The 19772-nt window shown below is 45.1% G+C and overlaps 1 long non-coding RNA gene across 1 annotated transcript; it reads left to right on the top strand.

Moving 5' to 3' along the window:
- Window positions 1-643: 643 nt before the first annotated feature.
- Window positions 644-18226, top strand: LOC116790504. Its single transcript, XR_004358383.1, has 3 exons — window positions 644-656; window positions 5563-5568; window positions 18101-18226. It is a non-coding gene; the product is annotated as an uncharacterized LOC116790504 (long non-coding RNA).
- Window positions 18227-19772: the final 1546 nt, after the last annotated feature.

Consider the following 19772-nt stretch of genomic DNA (forward strand, 5'->3'; position numbering starts at 1 on the left):
AAGAGTTAAGCTGGACTGATAATTTACCGTGTTTGCTCCTTCCAGCTTCCCAGGAGCCCTGAGAAATCCTTGTGCTGAGGATTGACTCCCATGTGTGGAGGGCATGGAAGAGGAGGTGAGCAATTAATATTTTTACCATGATTGCCACAGTAACTCCTGGTTCAACCTGAGATTATTTCTCTGAGCAATCTTCACAAAAATGGGAAAATGCCAGAAAGATGCAGAGTTGTTATATATCCAAAGCTCTCTGAGTTACTGATGCACAGGAGAAAGCAGTTTAGGTTTATTTTTTGGACAATGCTTTTGGCTACTCTCTTCCTGTCTGAGCTCAAGGAGCATTTGAACAACACTCTCAGGGACATGGTGGGATTGTTGGGGTGTCCTGTGCAGGGCCAGCAGTGGGACTTCATAGTCTTTGTGAGTCCCTTCCAGCTCAGCATATTCTATGATTCTACGACTCTTCATTTGAGATAAAGGCAATAACATGCAAAAAACAAAGCACCTGAGTCCCATTTCTTTACATGCACCACTACAAAAAATGAACAGATAGAGCACTTATGTCTCCAAGTCTGGATTCCAGAGCTCTGCTGGACTCTTCTGTGTTTGGTATGGGACTGTCTAGGTACAAGAAATTCATAGAAACCCAGATTGGTTTGGTTTGGAAGGGACCTTAAAGCCTACCCAGTCCCACCCCCTGCCACGGGCAGGGACACCTTCCTCTATCCCAGGTTGCTCCAAGCCCCATCCAACCTGGCCTTGAACATGTCCAGGGATGGACTAGCCACAGTTTCCCTTGGAAATTACAGTAGTACTGAGTTGAAACTGTTAAACCCCCTGTCCCAGCAGAGTACCTGCCCCAAATCCCCCAGAATTGCACCAGCAGGGGCAGGTCCCAGCACTATCCATGAATCCAGATGGTGCATCACCCTATTGTTTATAAATTGCCTCATGTACAGGGATGTGCTGACAACAAGTAGTTTTTACTGTTATCTCTCAGTTTCTATTGAAGGCCTATTATTAGGTTTAATCACTGAAATGCATTTGCTAATGAACTTGCTGATAAACTCACCACAGTTAATGCTGGCAGGTTTTTATCTTCCTTTTCTTTTGGTTATTGTCTTTTCCATATCAAATAACTAAATAAATACGTTTTAAAAGTTGCAGCAGCTGATGGCAACTTGTTTGTTTTTTTTTTTTTGCTTTAGTCAAATCATGAGAGTAAGTTCAGTTATAATTGCTCTGATGTGAAGAAAAGTTAATGGAAATTTTAGTAGCAATATCAACTGAGGGGAATTTGGGCTGCCGACCTTTGTGCTGAAGTGACACCACGCTCACTGCCAGGCTGGCTGACACTTCCAGCCATGAGGTATCCAGTCCCTGGCACTGGGAGAACAGTTTGGAAGAACTCACAAAGTTTTAACTAATTCAACTAGTTCCCAGGTCTGAAGAGTCTCCAGAGACAAACTGTTCCTGGCCACCAACATGAGTAAAGTTTGGACTCGATGGCTTCAGAGGTCTTTGCCAACCTAAATGATTCTGTGATTCTGTGAGAATGTCTGGGCTGAGGTGAAAACACAGGTGACTTCGGAAATTCAATGGGATGGAAGAGCCTGGAAAACTTCATGTGGTGCTTGTTCATCTCCAGCTGCCCCAAGGATGCTCTGAATCCCTGGGGGCTTTTCACATACCCTGGGCAGCTCGCATGATTTATGACACCCTTTTTGAGAATTAGGAGGCTTCAACCTAACATGTCGTAAAGCTCAAATTAAAATATGTCCCTCTGAACTTTCACAGGGTGTGAAAAGCCCTAAAAGTGAGGTGGGAAATGAGCAATGGGCACACACTGTGTTCTACATCACAGGTAATGGCAGCCCTGAGTGTGTCCTGACAGGTTTTAGCTCTCACTCTACTTGTAATGATTTGAAGAGCATCCTTTAGAGTTCCTTTACTGGGGGTTAGTTGAGATCAGGATCTACAGGAACATTAAAATGGTCGATGTCTCTGTGCTCTTGATGTCTCTGACACAACAGAAAAATAATTGCTGCTAGTGGAGGGAAAATCTGAGATAACTCACCTTCAAAGATACAGCTGAATTCACATCCCAAAGTCTTGGCTCTGCTTCTCTCTGCCTCTGCTTCCACTGCTGGGAAAGGAGCACAAACACAAAGTGCTGAAACCTCAGGAGCTGTAGCCAGGTGGAGGTTGGGCTCCAGGTGGAGGAAACGGTCTCAAGTTGTGCCAGGGGAGGTTTAGATTGGATATCAGGAAAAACTTCTTCATGGAAAAGGTTGTCCAGCCCTGGCACAGCTACCCAAGGCAGTGGTGGAGTCCCCATCCCTGGAGGTGTTCAAAAAATGAGTGGATGTGGCACTTGAGGACATGGTTAGTAGTGAGCATGGTGTGGGACTGGTTGATGGTTGGACTTGGTGATCTTAAAGGTCTTTTCCAACCTTAAACGTTCCATGATTCTATTTGGGCTCATGTCCTAGTTAGAGCAGCTGGGACCAGTTCATCACTGTGGATGTAACCCACAGTGATTGTATTCTACACCCAGGAGCTGTTAACAATAGACCATTTGCAGCAGCTGCCCAGAGCACACCTGACCCCTCAGGCTGTGGTTTGGAAGGGTGAAAACTGCAGTCTTTTGGGAGAACATCTTGCTCAGCACCCCACTGGTATTATTTGGGCTTCACCACAAGCGGTGGGGATGCTGGAGGTGGCAGCATGGACAACTCTCCTTGGACACCCTTGTTTCCAGGGACAAATGTCCCAATTTCTAATGCACACAATATTTTAGAGGCTAAAAATGAGTCCCAGCAGGTCGTGGCAGTGATGGGACATGACCAGACATCCCACCAGTACCATCCATCCAAGTTACACTGCTCTGCTACTTCAATGAACAACTTTAGTTTATAAATACAGGAAACCCAGAGATGTGTATGAGAAAAATAACAATCAGGGAGCTGAGAGACAACAGACTTCACCTTGCAAGAAGGGGATGAATACTGAAGGAGGAGATAGGCTGGGAGCTCGTTTTTGAAGGTTAGGATGGTTTTCCCTTTCCTTTTGTTTCTCCCCCATTCATTTCAGAGAGAATTGCACAGAATAATAATCTGCTTGTTTTGTCTGGGTGATAATTGCATTGATAATTTAGTACAATTTAAATAATCAGATTCAGAGCATTTTGTATGTCAGAGCCTGGGAAAGGGGGTCCTTTAATCTCCAAAGATGCATATTCATGATGCCATTATAGATAGAGCTGAAGGAATTACAGCCCCATTGTCTGCTTCAAACAACCCACCCACCCCTGCTTTTTAAAACAAAGTCAAACACGAGATGATTGATTTGTACTTCCCCAGTTCCTCTCCTCTCACTTTGGCAATGAATCCCTTTATCTGTCACTGCAGTCGGCCCAGCACAACCTACACTCAAGTTTAAGTGCTGCACAACCTACACTCAAGTTTAAGTGCCTGTCAGGCAAATTCCTGCCTTGATTCCAGCTCCTGTTTGGCTCTTACTGCTGCAGCAGAACCTGTCCTTGGTGTGTTAGCTGTGTCTCGTGCCTGGCTGGTTGGGTTGTGAGTTGTCCTGAAACCAAGCCTGGAATAAGGCCAGGGGCTGCTTCTGCCTCCCAGGACACTGGCACAGGTTGCCCAGAGAAACTGTGGCTGCCCCATCCCTGTCCAAGGCCAGGTTGGATGGGGCTTGGAGCAACTGGGCTAGTGGAAGGAGTCCCTGCCCATGGCAAGGGGTGGAATGAGTGGAGCTTTAAGGTCCCTTCCCATCCAGACCATTCCACGATTCCATGATATGAGCCATGGGATGTCCCAGCAGCCACCTACCTGCCTTGGTTTCTCCTCCATTTGTCATCACTTTTGGGCTTCAGTTGGCACGTGGAGGAGCCCCACTCCCTAAGCCACTCTTCATTTTCCAAGCACTGTATATCCCTGTTTTCTAGGTTGTTATTGGAGCCATGGATATTAATAAATGAAGAAAAATAATGGTTGGAATCAAGACCACCAGAACAGCCTCACTGAAGCCTGTGGGAGCTTTGGTGAGGGTACAACACAGGGACAGGGAAAGACACACCTTGTTGCACAGGAGAATGAATCATGATAAACAGCATCTCAGATCTTATAAAAGTCAATTTTTTTGTTGGATTTGAACATTTGCTGCATCAAACTTTAACTACTTCATTGTGCAAGATAATGAAAACTCCCTAAGAAGCATCTTTGTGGAACAGCATTTGGTTTTGAAGGATTAAAAAAAAAAGTCTATTCTAGAAACATGAATATTAACATAGCCCAGGTCACATAGCTGCAGTTTTGCTGAGTTTAAAATTAAATCTCTTATATTTTACCACATATTGATGCATTGATTGTGGTACTTTCCATAGGATTTTGTGGGTGTGGGGGGATTTGGTCAAAGGTTGGACTTGATGATCTTGGATGTATTTTCCAGCCTTAATGATTCTGTGATTCTAAAATGCATTTCTTGAGAGGGGCAACCACAGGAGAGCCACTGACTTTTATTGAGAGAGAATTTAATAGGAGTAAATCCTGATTTCCCTGTGCTTTGCCACATTGTGGTATTGGCATTTTGAAACCCACAGCATGAAGGAGAAGGAAGTTCAAAGATACGCGGGAAAATAAAATTTTCTATGAAAATTGGCTGATTTTTGAGTATGAAAATATTATATTGAAGTCAGTTGACCCATTCACAAATTGAAGTGTTGTAAGAGCTGGGTGAATAATCTAATGCAAATATCTTTGTTGGCCATTTTTGATCCTTTTGTTCACAAATTGTCTTGAAACAACTCCTGAGTTTTCTCAATGAGCTGGGCTTTTGTCCCTTTGCCAGTGCACCTGGTGGGCCTTTTGGCAGCTCTTTTTCTTTCCATCCATTGGAAGGATGCAAAATTTAGGATTTCTGCATGACCAGTTTCACTGCTGGCTTTCCAAATGTGTTCCCCATTACTGTTATTTAATGTTTGCACAGACCAGTGCAAACAATTCCAGTAGGAATTGGATTAGGATTCAAATAAAAGATACAGAAAACAGATTTTTATGTTTAACATATTTTCACAGGAATAGATAATTTATGCCTTCATGGAAGCCTGTGCAGTGTAAGTTGGATAACAGCAGGAAGGGGGTGGATAAATTAATTATTCTCCATGTACATACTGATTTTTTTATATATGTGTTACTGCGCTGAGTATGAAAGATGTGAAATACTGTGCTTTTCTTCTGCTCTTTTTTCCTTCCTTTCTTTCCTTCTTTTCTTCCTTAATTTCTTCCTGGCAAAACCTCAGTGGAGCAGGAGAACACAAAATTTATTGTGTAAAGCAAAGCCTCACTTATACCTCTGGCCAAACACTCTATTGCTGTTGTACTGGATTTATAGTTAAACTGAGGTTTAACCCCTGGAGAATTTAGTCTGCTGTGAAGGCTGAGCTCACACTGAGCAATTCCTAAGTGGGCAGTTCAGGGAGGGCTTTTTAACTTTATTTTAATTCTTCATGGGGAAATGCTTCTAAAAAATGCTGGTGGTTGATATATAAAGAATTGGGTTTTTTTCTTCTCTTATATATAAAGCAATTAGTTGTTTAATTACTGAACAAAGTAATGAGATGAGGTGAAACATTTCTCTTTGTTCAGACTTGGCTGTTAAAGTCTTTTATTTCATGCTATGAATGGGGAAAAAATCCTCAAAGGGGTAAATACCTTCCAGTGATTACATTAAATTATTGTGTATATTTAAAAGTCCTGAATGTATATTTAAATTAATAAAAAGGCAAAATATTTAAGAGGCACAGTTAGTCAAGCTCTGGTATCTACTAATAAGACTAATTTTTTTAAAGGAATCACCCCAGTTATTATAAGATTTCTTTCAACTTATGTTTTATGTTGGTTCCTGTCACACAGAATCACAGAATATTCTGAGCTGGAAGGGACCCACAAGGATCATTGAGTCATTTTGCACCAGCTCTGTCCCATGAGCTGAATTTTGTCGGATTGAGGAGAACCATGGGAGCAAATTAGAATTAATACATTAATTTTTAACATATTTCTTCTGGTTTAGAGCATGAGGGCTGAGGTAAATCTTTTGGACAGGAGGAGAAATCTGCATTTAAACCCTGGCTGAAGAGGTGGGATTCATTTTTTGTTCATATTAACTCGCAAGGAGATGGAAAAGCTTCATTTCTTGAAGTCTCTGACAATTTTTTCCCTGCACAGAAAGAGTGGGAAAATCTATTAGACCCCAGTGGAGTAAGTATTACTTGGGAAGCCACCAGCCCCTTCCAGTGTGGAATTGGAATCACAGAATCACAGAATCATTTAGGTTGGAAAACTCTCCCAGACCGCTGAGTCCAGCTCCTCAGCCCTGCCTGGGGTGGCTCAGTGAGGATCAGACCTGGCCCAGTTCTGTGCTAACAGGCTGTTAAGGCAGTTGGCAGATTTTCAGGAGTGTTTGGAGGCACATCTGGGATTTGTAATTGCAGCAAAGTCTCCCCAAATCCACTCGTTCCACTACAGACTTACAGGAAAGCAAAGCTGGATTGATCCCTGTCACTTTAGGGGAAAAACAATTAATTTCCAGAGGTTCCTCTTTTTATCAAAGCCTTTTTCTCTAACCAAGTTCAGTGAAGCTCAAACAAGCTCAGCTTCATCCTCTGCTTAAAATTCTCTGCTAAAATGAGAGATTGTAGAGAAAAATCCTTATGAGCTCATGTGCTGAAATCTGTCAATAAGACCATCAATTCCTATTGGCTTTTCTTGTTGTCTGGATGTCAAATTAAATATTAATCACCTTTAATTAATTAGCTATGGATTCAGGACTTAATGCTTTCATGCAAGAAGTTACCATTGAGTTGGGAGCTGTGTTTCTGGCACAGCACCACACTCAGAGCTCTGAAGGGACTGGGGGCACTGAGAGAGGATGTCACCCCTCACTTGGTCACCTGAACATCCCCCAACGCTCGTTCCCCTGCCCTACCCCAGTGATTGATTGTGGTGGAGGCTGTAGGGGAAGGAAATGGCTGTAGCTGCCCATCACCAGACATTAAACTGCACGGCCTGGAAATGTTTTGAGTCAGGACAGTTTTGTAAGTACCAAAATTTATGGTTCTTTTTTCTTGGCTGAGGAGAGATCTGAGTCTAATTTGTTTCCTGTCACCAAGCAGCACCTCCAGAAGAGGAAATAGTGGGGAAAAGCAGATGAAGCACAGGCAGAAGACACATTAATTAAAAGCTCAATTTGCTGTGGCTGTATTTCTCTCTTCAGTTTTCCTGTTTACCTCACTTGTAGCATGTAAAGCTACTGTATTAACTTAGAAATAAACCTGTGTAAAATCAGATTGCTCTGAGACAATGCTTTCTTTCAAGGTAATACTGGGACAGCACCCATCTTTAAACCATCATAACCACACACTGAACAGCAGAGAAGGAACATTGGGGAATCAATTATCTGAAACGGCCTTGGAGTGATGATGGTTTTCCTGATACTGCTCCAAGACTCCTCTATTTTTAAGGCAGCAAGTGTGCTGGGCAGATAGGAGGAATTAGAACATGTTCAAGTTGATTAGTCATTGAAGATGTACTGTTCTTGCTCCAGCACAGTTAACTGTGCTGCAGGTTCCCACCCTGGCTGGAGGAGGTGGGATCTGGCTGGAGGCACCATATCTCTGTGAGAGCAGCTGAGCATCACCTTGGTCACAGCATTGACCCCCATGGACCAGCTGAGCTGCACCACTGCCGTCCATGGGAGCCATCAAATTAGGAATGACTCCTGCCTTCAGCCCTACTTCATGATATCTATCACCCTTCTCACTCTCGGCAACTCCCTGACAGGAGGATGGAGTTGGGGGGAGGTCAGGCTCTACTGCCAGGGAATAAGGGACAGGACAAGGGGAAATGGCATCAAGCTGTGCCAGGGGAGGTTCAGGTTGCACATGAAGAGGAATTTCTTCATGGAAAGGGTGGTCAGGCATTGGAAGGGGCTGTCCAAGGAGGTGGTGGAGTCCCCATCCCTGAAGGTGTCCAAGGAAGGACTGGATGTGGCATTCAGTGCTCTGGGCTGGGTGACAAAAGGATGATTGATCAAAAGTTGGACTCAGTCTTGGAGATCTTTTCCAACCTAAATGATTCTGTGATTCTGTGAATTCTGTACACAGGAATAACTCACACAGTGGGTAATTTCCCTATTTTGAGGTGTTTGCCATTACTTGATAGAGCACCTTGCACCAAACACCCCGGAAGGCTTAAAACATGTTCCAGCTTCTCAGAGTATTGTAGGAGAAATTCTCTCTGTGGGAATATTAGTGACTTCACCACTGGAGAAAATAAATTCTGCTTTCCCTAAGTAATGCAGCTTATGGTGTGAATCTAATTTTAGATTCCCTCTGCTGCCTCTAAATCTCTGCTCCGTGTCTTTCCCAGCTTGATAGAAGGGCATATTTAATTATCAAGAGTCACATTTGTATGGACAGATCTTTCATCAACAAAGCATATGTCTTTTGGGGTTGTAATTGCTGAAATGCCATTATTCCTCATCTTTGAGTAACTGAACATATAAACCACATCTGCAGTGGCACTGGCAGATGGATCCAAAGCAGGCATGAGGAGGCAGCTGCATGTGCAAGGAGGGGACTGCCTGGAGGTGGATATTCCCTCCAACTCTGATTCCTAGATCCTAAAATGTTAGACAAAACTTTGACCCATCAGGCCTGTGAGTTATTAATCTTCATTACCATGGAATCACAGAACGGTCTGGGTTGGAAAGGACCTTAAACCCACTCAGTCCCAGCCCCTGCCATGGGCAGGGACACCTTCCACTAGCCCAGGTTGCTTCAAGCCCAGTCCAACCCGGCCTTGGACACTCCCAGGGATGGGGCAGCCACATCTTCCCTGGATAACCAATTAATACAATTAATATTTGTACATTTCCCCTTGGAAATCCATTGAATCTGCTCCTCTCTATCTCAAAGCACTTGCTGGGATGTGCTCCTCACCAATACAGTCTGAGGCCTGGGTTCAAATACAGGGACCCTGCTCTTGTGTGCAGGGGGGTAGGGAAGGAAAAGCTTCTTAGGGCAGTCAAAGCTACCTGAACCTACACTGAAAAGGCTGTGAAAGTGCCTATGGTGGGTCCAGTTTCATTCCCTGTGGTGGGTCCTTTCTCCCATCCCTCACTTCTTCCTGCTCTGTGTCATCTCCAGTGCAGGACTGACCTTGCCAAGGTTTTGCTACATTTGAAGCAATTTCTACAGACACAAAATAATCCAGTCATCATCTTTCCAATATCTACATGGAAAGCTTTCACACCTTAATTCTTAGTATATGTTTCTAATGTGCAAGTTTGTTTTGATAATTACTCAAATAACATTATGAAAATTAATAAAAAAGAATCAAAATCAATTAAAAAGTCACAGGTTGGATGGCACCTCTGAACATTTAACCCCAAGTCCTGTTCACTGCATGGGCAAAGTTAGTGCCGTGTTCAGTCAAGTTTTGATTCCCCTCCAAATGCTGTGTGCCAAAAAGTTCCCCTCAGTTTCATTGCTCTCCCATTAAAAAGCTGGTCTTCAGTCTATAAATTTATTTTATTCCTACAGCTACATGAAAAGTCATAAACCAATTTATGAGCTGAGAAATGCTGTTCTCACTGCCATGGCAATCTGACATGTGCCAGCTTTAATTCTGGCTTTGCTAAAGCCTCTATGCGGTTTGGGGGAGGAGAAGGGATGTGAGACAGCTCCAGTGCTGCTCTGAGAGTGAATGTTCCTCACAGGCAGCACAGGATTTTGACACAGTCACTGAATTAAAACATTAGAGACAGGCATTTAAAAGGTTCTTCTGTTGTCAGGGAACGTGCTGTTGTATCTGCTCACAGAGCGGGAGGGTGGTCAGGGTGGGGGGTACATCCTCCCCTCACACTCTCAGTGTGGGGCTGTGCCTGCCCTGCAAAGTGAACCCTCAGCTCTGTGTCCCCTCAGATCAGAGCAGCAGAACCTTTGATCTGCTCATGATCTCAGGGGAAATGGTCAGAAGATCAAGATGTTTCTCCATCTCTTCATTGGGCCAGCTCGAAGTCTGTGTTGGGGTGCTGTCCGTGCGTCAGCCTGGCTTTCCTCCTGATGACAGCAGCCTCGTTGGGACCCTGACACCTTCTCATTGAGCCAGGCTCTCCTCTGCTGTCTCACACTGTGCCACAACCAGTGGCACATCTTCAACATCTGAGCCACTCTGTGTCCTTCAGAAGGAGTAAAAACCAAAAGATGGGTTTGGATGTGAGAACCCAGTTATGGTCTCTCTTTAGTCTCTCCTAAACAGTGAATTATTTATGCTCAGTTTATACCTTTGCAAGGCCTTGTGCTGCTGTGGCACTGAACCATCCATTAGCCTTCACTGTGGTCCAGTCCCTCTCCAAACCCTGCTCCCCCTTCAGTCTCTGCTGAGCTCAGTTCCTTCTCTCTGAAAACCTTTAGAATTTTCCAGTTGCAGGACTGAAACCTACTTTGCCCCCCAAATCTGTCCCAGGCCCCTGGGCACCCCCACCTACCGTGTTGTGCTGCTGTATCTGAGTCTGCATCCTGTGACCCTACCAGCTGGTCTGAGCCCTTCCCCTCCTCACACAGCCTGTGCTTGGCATTCAGACTCGTTTTACCCCTGTCCAGCCCAGGGCTTTGCCCACATGTCATTAAGATTTTATTCTGTTTCTGCTATTTTGGTCTTTTCAGTCTCTCTGGGCACAAATGTTAAGAAAACTCAGGCAGGGTCATCACCTTTGAGCCCTGCCTGGAAATGCTGCTGCCCTGCTCGGAGCTCACGCGGAGCTGCAACACTTCCCATCACACCTGGAGTCCTCCCCTGCATATCTGCGCTTCATTTCCATCAGTGCATGAAATAAAATACAAATGATAAACAAGGAAAATATCAAAACCGGACTTGGGGACATTATTTATTGATGGAATAGGAAGCAGAGTTTCAAAAGAACCATAGAAAGGCTTGGGTTGGAAGGGACCTTATAGACCACCCAGTTCCACCCCCTGCCATGGGCAGGGACACCTTCCACTAGCCCAGGTTGCTCCAAGTCCCGTCCAACCTGGCCTTGGACACTTCCAGGGATGGGGCAGCCACAGCTTCTCTGGGCAACCTGTGCCAGGGCCTCCCCACCCTCACAGCCAAGAATTCCTTATCAATATCCCATCTAACCCTGCCCTCTGGCAGTGGGAAGCCATTCCCCCTTGTCCTGTCCCTCCAGGCCCTTGTCCAAAGCTCCTTTCCAGAGTCTCCCTGGACTCTCTTTTCCAGGCTGGACACCCCCAGCTCTCCTATCCAGTGAGTTGAAAAACCTCCTGAGTGCAGCCAGAGCCTTTGGGAGGGGACTGGATCAGTCCAGGTTGTGACATCCTGGGCATGACCTCTGGTTTTTGGGCTTATGGGCTGAAAAACCATAGATTTTTTTAAAAAGCCTTGATATGTGGGCAGAGCCTGGTGAGTGAACACCTGAGAACATCAACCTGCAGGTGCCCAGTACATGCCAAGGGATTGGTTTGACTCCCTCCAACCCAGCTGAAGTTCCTTCAGTGTTATCTGAGCAAAGCAAGTTCTGTGTTATTTGGGTACAACCTTCTTGCAGTTGTGGCTGTAAAAAATGGGTAAAACCAGGGTAAAGCACCATTTTTCCCACTCCCATTCCCTGTCTGTGCTATCCTGTCATTGCTGTGGTTGCTCGTTTCTTGTCCCTAGTTTGTCTTTATGAGCAGCAGCAAAGCAAGGCCAGTGTTGAGACTTCCATCAAGGCATGAACAAGACAAAAAATAAATGAATTTTTTTGGCTATTTTTGGAGTCATTGCAACAAGACTTTGACACCCTTTGGGGATTGGTGGATACTGGGAGGTGGTGGAGGGGATTTGGATGTACTGGAAGGAGAACTGGGGGGCATTGGGGGACCCTGAAAGGCACTGGGGGATACTGGGAGGCACTGGGAGAGGTGCTGGGGGATGGGAGGGCACAGGGGAATATCTGGAGACACTGGGGGGGCACTGGGAGGAATTGGGAGGCACTGGGTCTGCAGGGATTTGGGGTAGGTTAGTGGGTCTGGAGGGGTTAGCAGGGGGTTTTGAGGGGAGTCCGGAGGAGGTTGGGGGGTCTTGAGAGAGTTTTGGGGGGTCTTGAATGGGTTTTGGTGTGCTAGAGGGGATCTGGAGGGCATTTAGGGAGTCTTTAAGGGGTTATGGGCAGTTCGGAGTGGGTTTTAGGGTGTCTTGAAGAGGTTTTGGGGGGTTGTGGGGGGTGTGGAGGGGCTTTTGGGGAGGGTTGGAGGGGTTATGGGGGGTCTAGAGGGGGTCTGGGAGGTCCTGAGTGTATTTTGGGGGTCTTGAAGGAGTTTTAGGGCGGCTACTGGGGATCTGGAAAAGATAGACTCAATGACTCTTGTGGGAATCTTCCAACTCAGAATATTCTGGGATTCTGTCCCTTATTTGCAGCATCCACACTGGAGATTGTCAATAAAATTGCCAATCATCAATAACAGAGCTGGGGTTCAGTGCCTTGGAAAATATGCTGCAAAAAATTTAAATTGAAAATATGAAATTTAAATTTAAATCTAATTAAATGACTTGCAATGCACAGCTAATGCTGCAGGGCACAGGAGTGTTCTCCTTTGTTCAGGTCATATCCTATCTTGGGGAATAAATATGGGGTTTTTAAAGGTGCTTCAGCACTTGATTCTTCTTTATGTCAGCTGGAATCAGGAGTCCAAATTCCTTATGGACTTAAATCTATTTTATTATTATAAACAATAAATATATATAGTAAATATATTTATTATATATTTATATTATTATAAATAATATATTCTATATATATTATTATCAACATAATTCAGTAATCTGTGAAAAGATTATAAATTCCTCACCCAAAAATCAGGTTGTTTTGGGGGGAGTTTTTCTCCTTCAGGGCAGAGCTACATTTTGCTGTAAATTTTATCACAGTGTGAGGAACATTTGGAGCCTGCAATGGCAATTCAAAGCTTTTACACTGATCTTCCAACGAATTCCACTGTAAGAGCCCCAGTTACTGCCAGGTTGTTGTGCTGGATGGCTGGTTGTAAATGCTCAGGCACTGCTCTGGACCAGCTACCACCTGGGTTGGAGTTTATAGAAAACCTACAGGACATAAAATAAATGTCAACCAAGAGAAACATCACGCAAAGCACATGGAAGAAGGTCCCTGGGATGGTGCTTTCCAGGACATCCCCCAACACAAGTTTTACAACCCACCCAAGTCACTGGAGATGGAAAAGTTTCCTTCAGGGCAGAGACACCTGCAGGAAATTGAGGTGAGATGGCAAGGAAGAAATGTCCTACAGCTCTTTCCGTGCTCCAAAGGAGATCCAGAATTTTTAAAGGTTAAGGTCCTGATCCACAGTATCTCCAACTTTACTTTTCCCATTACAAAATATTTGTGTAACACTAGAAAAATAACTAAAACCACCAAAATCTATATTTATATATAATATGCTCCTGTTACGTTCAGATTACTCCTGCCTGGTACGTTACCTGAGGACAGTATTGGTGAAGACTAAAGGAGGGTGAGCCAGGTGGGTGTCAGTCTCTTGTCCAAGGTGACAAGTGATGGAACAATAGGAAACGGCCCCAAGTTGTGCAAGGGAGGCTCAGATTGTATAATACAGAAAATTAAGGAGAAATCCTTCCCAAAAAAGATGGTCCAGCCCTGGCACAGCTGCCCAGGGCAGAGGTGGAGTCCCCATCCCCGGAGGAGTTTAAATGCTGTGTGGGTGTGACACTTGGGGACATGGGTCACTGGTGGGTTGGCAGTGCTGGGGGACGGTTGGACTCAATAATCCTAAAGGTCTTTTCAAACTAAATGATTCTGAGGTTCAATGGGACCGCTGTGTCCTGCCCCATCAGTGGAGCTATCTTCTGAATGTCCCCTTTGAAATGAACCCCCCTTTCTTCTCCACAATGCAACTGCTCGTTCTGTGAGGTGTCTGGAAAGGGAAATGTCAGCTTGCTCTATAGTTAAAAATCTCTGAAATATGCATTTTATTAATTTTTCCTCTTCTCCCCTTTCATTATAACACAAAGAAAAGGCGACATCTGCCATAGAGTGTCTGTATTTTAATCACCTGTGGAAGCTTCAATTAACCTGCAGCTAATGAGACTTGACAGTTTTACTAATATTAGAAAATGGGACTGAAGTGATGCAAAGAAGGAACAATTCCCACATATTTTCTGTAGGTCTTTGAAATATATACTTGAAATATATTCTTGAAAATATGACTCCAGGTTTAAAACCATGCCCATAATTTTCTTGAGAGTAGACATTGAAGTTATAATTTTCTTGTCAGCAATTAATCATGTGTTGAAAAAGGGAACTCAGAGCATTCAGGTGACACACAGAGACTATGAAAAACACACAGTTGTATGAAGTTCAGGAGTGAAACATTTGTTTATGACCTTCAGCTGCCCGAAGGCAGGGTTAGTTGGGATATTGGGAATGAATTCTCCCTTGTGAGGGTGGTGAGGGGCTGGAATGGATTTCCCAGAGAAGATGTGGCTGTCCCATCCTTGGAAGTGTCCAAGGCCAGGTTTGATGGGGCTTGGAGCAACCTGGGATAGTGGAAGGTGTCCCTGCCTGTGGCAGGGGGTGGGACTGGATGGGCTTTGAGGTCCTTCCAACCCAAATCATGCTATGATTCTGTGATTATTGAACACCAGTTGTTCCTGTGCAACCAAAGGTGAAGCACATCCAACCAGGTAGAGGTTCAGCAGTTCTGACACAGCCCATCTCCATTTTGTCACAGTCCAGACAGTTCTGCTTTGTCACCACAAGTGAGAGACACCAAGATGTTCATCTGCAGTGAAGAATCTGGGTTATTAAGAGCCAGCACAAATGTTCACCAATGTCCCTCTTCGTTATTCTGGCAGTAACAGTTTCAAGCACTTCCCAACAATCTCAGAAACACACAGAGCTACATTATCCACAACTGGAGTCTGGGCACTCTGGGGTCTCTCAGCATTACCTTTCCATGAAATCCTCTCTGGCAGGTGGGAATTTTGCCAACTTCTCAGCACAGTGGTAAAGTGTGGTTAGAGGAATTGTGTTCGACTCCGTTTGCAGTAATTGCAGGGGTAATTGAGAATGAAGAGTAAACAGATAGGTCAGATCTCCTTCTCCAAGTAATTATGTGTGATTCATATGGAGGATGGGAAAGCACAGAGATAGAAGTGTATGTAAATTTTTGAAGTGATTTCCTAGAGAAAACGATTACAAGGTTAACAGGAGCTTAGCATCCTAAAATTAGAAATTATTTGAAACTCAATGTGTTTGGGGAATTATTCATCACACAGAAATATATAACCATCACACAGAAATATATATCCTTCTCGTTAGAGGCAATTTAGGAGCCAGAAAGCCTTTTTGATTACTGTAAATGGCTCTGGAAGAAAAACATCTTATGGCTGATGTTGCTGACAGCCGTGTGCACGTGGTTAATGCACAGCCTGGCTTGGCAGAGCAGACATGGATTCAGCTTTTCCCTCTGCTCACGGGCACCATTCTCAATTCAAATATTTTTAGGGACAGAGCAAGTCAAGGAACCTCCAAGCACTTTACCCTCTCCACACTGAAGTCCCCTTTTCAAACTGAAATTCCTGCTGCATGTTAATGAGGAATTTGCACCCCTTAAGCCATCACAACTCGCCTCTCATTGATATTCTCCTCACACAGCACTGGACTGAAGAAACCCTTTGCCAGAATCACACAAGAGGACTCAGGAAATTTTCCTGAGCACCTGGGAGATGCTGGGAGATGTTTGAATGGCCAGGGAAGCAGCTGGAGGGGGTTTGAGCCATCTCCCTTTGAGCCTCCAGCCCGACACTGTGTCCTGGCACAGCAGATGGACAGGGAAGAGAGTCCACCCTAAAATCAGACTCTTCACTGCTCTATGAGTTTTTCCCAGATGTAGTTTAGGTAAAACCTGAGAGAGTTCGAGATTTACAGAAGCTTTTAATTCCCCTAAAGCTGCCTGGATCAAGGGATGCTGCTGGGATGCTGCGTTTAAGTCTGTAAATTGGGAGGGGCAGAGAGTGAAAAAATGTTGATAAGGAATTGTAAGGTTTGTTTTGCCTTAAAAGAAAGATCAATGAGAACTAAACGAAGGACTCAAAGTATCTTCTTGTGGTCCCACGAGCAGGTTTATGTAGGTAACTCTTGTGTCAAACCACAATAACCTTTGAGCAATGTAGGCTTTCAGAGCTCAGATTTGCCATGACCCAGAGAAGTGAGGAGGATACGAAGCTCCTCACATATTCCCAGTGTGTTTTCCCTCTAAGTCTGCAAGAACTTCTTCAGTGCTTGGTGCAGTCTATGTCAAAGGATGAGCACAGGGCTGGAACTAGATCATGGAATCATGATATCATGGAATGGTTTGGGTTGGAAGGGACCTTAAAGACCACCCCGTCCTACCCCCTGCCATGGGCAGGGACACCTCCCACTAGCCCAAGTTTCTCCAAGCCCCATCCAACCTGGCCTTGGACACTTTCAGGGATGGGACATCTCAGAATCACAGAACGATCCACGTTGGAAAATACCTCCAAGATGATTGAGTCCAACCTTCTCCCACGTGACTCTGTGTGCTGTATCACTTGATGAACAGTTTTACCTTTGAAACATCAAATATTTACCTGCTTTTCCTCCAGAATAATTTAAAATATATATTCAATCTTTCAGTCAAAATATCAAGGACAAGCTGATGGTTTGGGGCTCCATTTCACTCAGAATAGGGTTGGCCTCTCAGTCCTGACTCTCTTTGGAGGTTGGTGCTGGTGTTCCCTGACAATCAGGCTCAGCCCAGGGTGTCCCAGAGGCTCTATAAGGAACTGTAAGCAAATTATAGATAACTGAGAGCTCAATTTGCCAATTCACTTTGCTCCTCTGGATTTTTGTAACCTCATTTGTAAAATGGGAATAATATTTGTACTATCCTTTCCCATCAATGGATTGAAATGGGTTGATGAGAGATAAATGTGAGCTGCTCCCTCTCTCTTTAGAAAGAACTCTCTGATTTGGGGTAGGTTAAGTTTTTATTATTATTGAATTCTTGAGTTTCAGAAGGCTCAGCTCCAAGATTTTTTTTTATTAAACTCATCTGTCAAGATAGAAATACTTTCTGGAGAAGCCTGGGTTGTAAAAGACATACTGGATGAATATGTGAATATTGTGTCCGTAAATGTTTGTTAGGAAAATTATTCCCAACTGATATGACAAAGAGATGAGAAATTAGATCACAAACCTCATTAACCATACAGACACTGAAGGAGAAATGAGGCCAATTAATGCTGGTGGTACTTGTCAGAAGGATGTCATGGTTCTGTTTCCATGCCAGTCACATCCCACGAGCTCAACAACTCCAGAGACGAGGACTTTCCTCTCACAAGGAGCAACTTTGGATGGATAATGAAGGAAATTTCTGGTTTCCTTTGCTTACATGGAATTACCTCAGTTTATCAGAGGGATGTTACGCTGAAGTTCTGAAAGGGAGTGAAGGCACCAGGGCCAGGGCTCAGTGACCTCCCAGAGCCCCTCCACTCTCATCTTCTGCGGGTACTTCAGTGGAATTAAATCTCTTGCTGTTCTGTTACCATGACAACTCTTCTTTCCATGAAAAAAGTCCTCCATGGTTTGTGATTTGAGCACTCTGTAAATGTGGCTATTAAGCATCATCTACTTTGTACACTGGGAAAAGCAAAGAAGTGAAGCACAGACTTTTAAGCTTGGCTATGAAAGGAACTTTTCCACCTGAGAACCAAAATAGAAAACTGGTGGAAATAGTTAAAATCACCAGACTTGAAACCTTTTTTTATGTATGCAGATACATGTGAGACTTTACTCACATCCACAGGTGAGTTACAGACACAAGTACATAGGTGTAGAACTTGGTGGGATTGGTCTCTCAGGTACGAGCACCTCCCTCTGCCAGGGCATTTGAGCTTGAAGGGAACATTCAAACAAAGTGTATGAAAGGCCTTAGCTTGGTTTTTAACTTTGATAAAAATCTCACTCTGCTTAGAAGGGAACTTAAAGTCCATCCAGTCCTACCCCCTGCCATGGGCAGGGACACCTTCCACTAGCCCAGGTTGCTCCAAGCCCCATCCAACTTGGCCTTGGACACTTCCAGGGATGGGGCAGCCACAACTTCTCTGAGAAATCCATTCCAGTACCTCACCACCCTCACAGCCAAGAATTCCTTCCCCATATCCCATCTATCCCTGCCCTCTAGCAGTGAGAAGCCATTCCCCCTTGTCCTGTCCCTCCAGGCCCATGTCCAAAGTCCTTCTCCAGCTCCCCTGGAGCCCCTTTATGCTCTGAAAGGAGCTCTACGGCCTCCCTGGGTCCTTCTCTTCTCCAAGTGAACACCCCCAGCCCTCCCAGCCAGGACAGGGGCTCCAACCCTGTGATCACCTTGGCGGCCGCCTCTGGACTCATTCCAGCAGGTCCATATCTTTCTTACACTGTTCTTTTGTACATTTGCAAAATGACTTCTCTCCTACTGCTCCTGTGCAAAGGAGCACCAAGAGGAATGGTGGCTGATGGCTCTTTGGGTGTCAGTCTGGTCACTGGTGCGGTGATTAAACCTCCCATGTCAGAGGAGGTGCTACCCCAACCCTCGGGTGCCCCATGTCCTGCCCCAGGGTGGGCACCAGCAGCTCCCTGGGCCAGCACTTCTCTTCAACCAGTTTTGGCACCAGTCAGAGGAAATGTCCTTTTCCAACAGGATGAACGGCAGAGGCTCATTAAGCAGAGCTGGAGAAGCACAGATGCACCAGCTGAGCCCCAGCAGGGCTGTGACAGGAGAGCCATCTCAGTGTCAGACCCACCAGGGGTGGCTGGAGGTCCTGTCAGTCACACAGAGGTGACACCTGGGCCTTCCTCCTGTGCTGTCAGGGAAACCACAGGATAAAATGGGCAGCCTAACCTCAGCTGGGTCACCACAGAGGGTGTTTGTGCTTCCAGAAGAAGAAGCAGCTGAGTCAGTGCACGGCAAGGACTGTTTGGAGAGGACATGGGGGCTCTGGCTGGGGATCAAGGAGCTCCTCCCAGGGCAACATTTCATGAATGCCCAGTGAATTCAGGCAGTGTCCAGAAGATTTTTTTCCCTCTGTCTGTTTTCATTTGTCTCTCTGAGTCTGTGCACTGGAGCTTCAGGAGATGCCATTTGCTGCTGGAATCAGCGAGGGATGGGATAGCACAAGACTCCAGCCCACAGGGAAGGCCCATGAGTGATCCAAGACCCCAACAGTGCTTGGAGAAGAGTGCAGAGACCTCCAGGAAGGAGGGATGAGCACTGGACTCAGTGCTGAGCAGCTGTTTGCTCACTGAGGTTAAAAGCACAATAAAGAACAGGGGGAATTTCATTGCCTCTGGTTTCTCCCCCAGCAATGGCAGGGAAAGGCACTGGGGCTTCAGCAGCAGTTCTGAAAGGGAACATTGAAATTCTACAGTGAAATAAATGCACTTAATGTTGCTCTTGCAGACCCCTAATCCCAAGGTAATTGTAGTTGAATTAAATGAATTTTTCAACAACAAAGTTAAAAAAAGGGTGGGGGGCAAAGTGCAATAGTGAGGTGTGCCAGAAATGCTTTGTGCAGAATGGGCAGGAGCTGATCCCTGACCACAGAGGCACTGCCAGCTCCACAAGAAATATGTCTAAGGCCCTGAAGGAGCTGTTTTCCTGGTGTGTC

The sequence above is a fragment of the Chiroxiphia lanceolata genome, chromosome 8 (assembly GCF_009829145.1).
Source record: "Chiroxiphia lanceolata isolate bChiLan1 chromosome 8, bChiLan1.pri, whole genome shotgun sequence".
NCBI classification, from domain to species: Eukaryota; Metazoa; Chordata; class Aves; order Passeriformes; family Pipridae; genus Chiroxiphia; species Chiroxiphia lanceolata.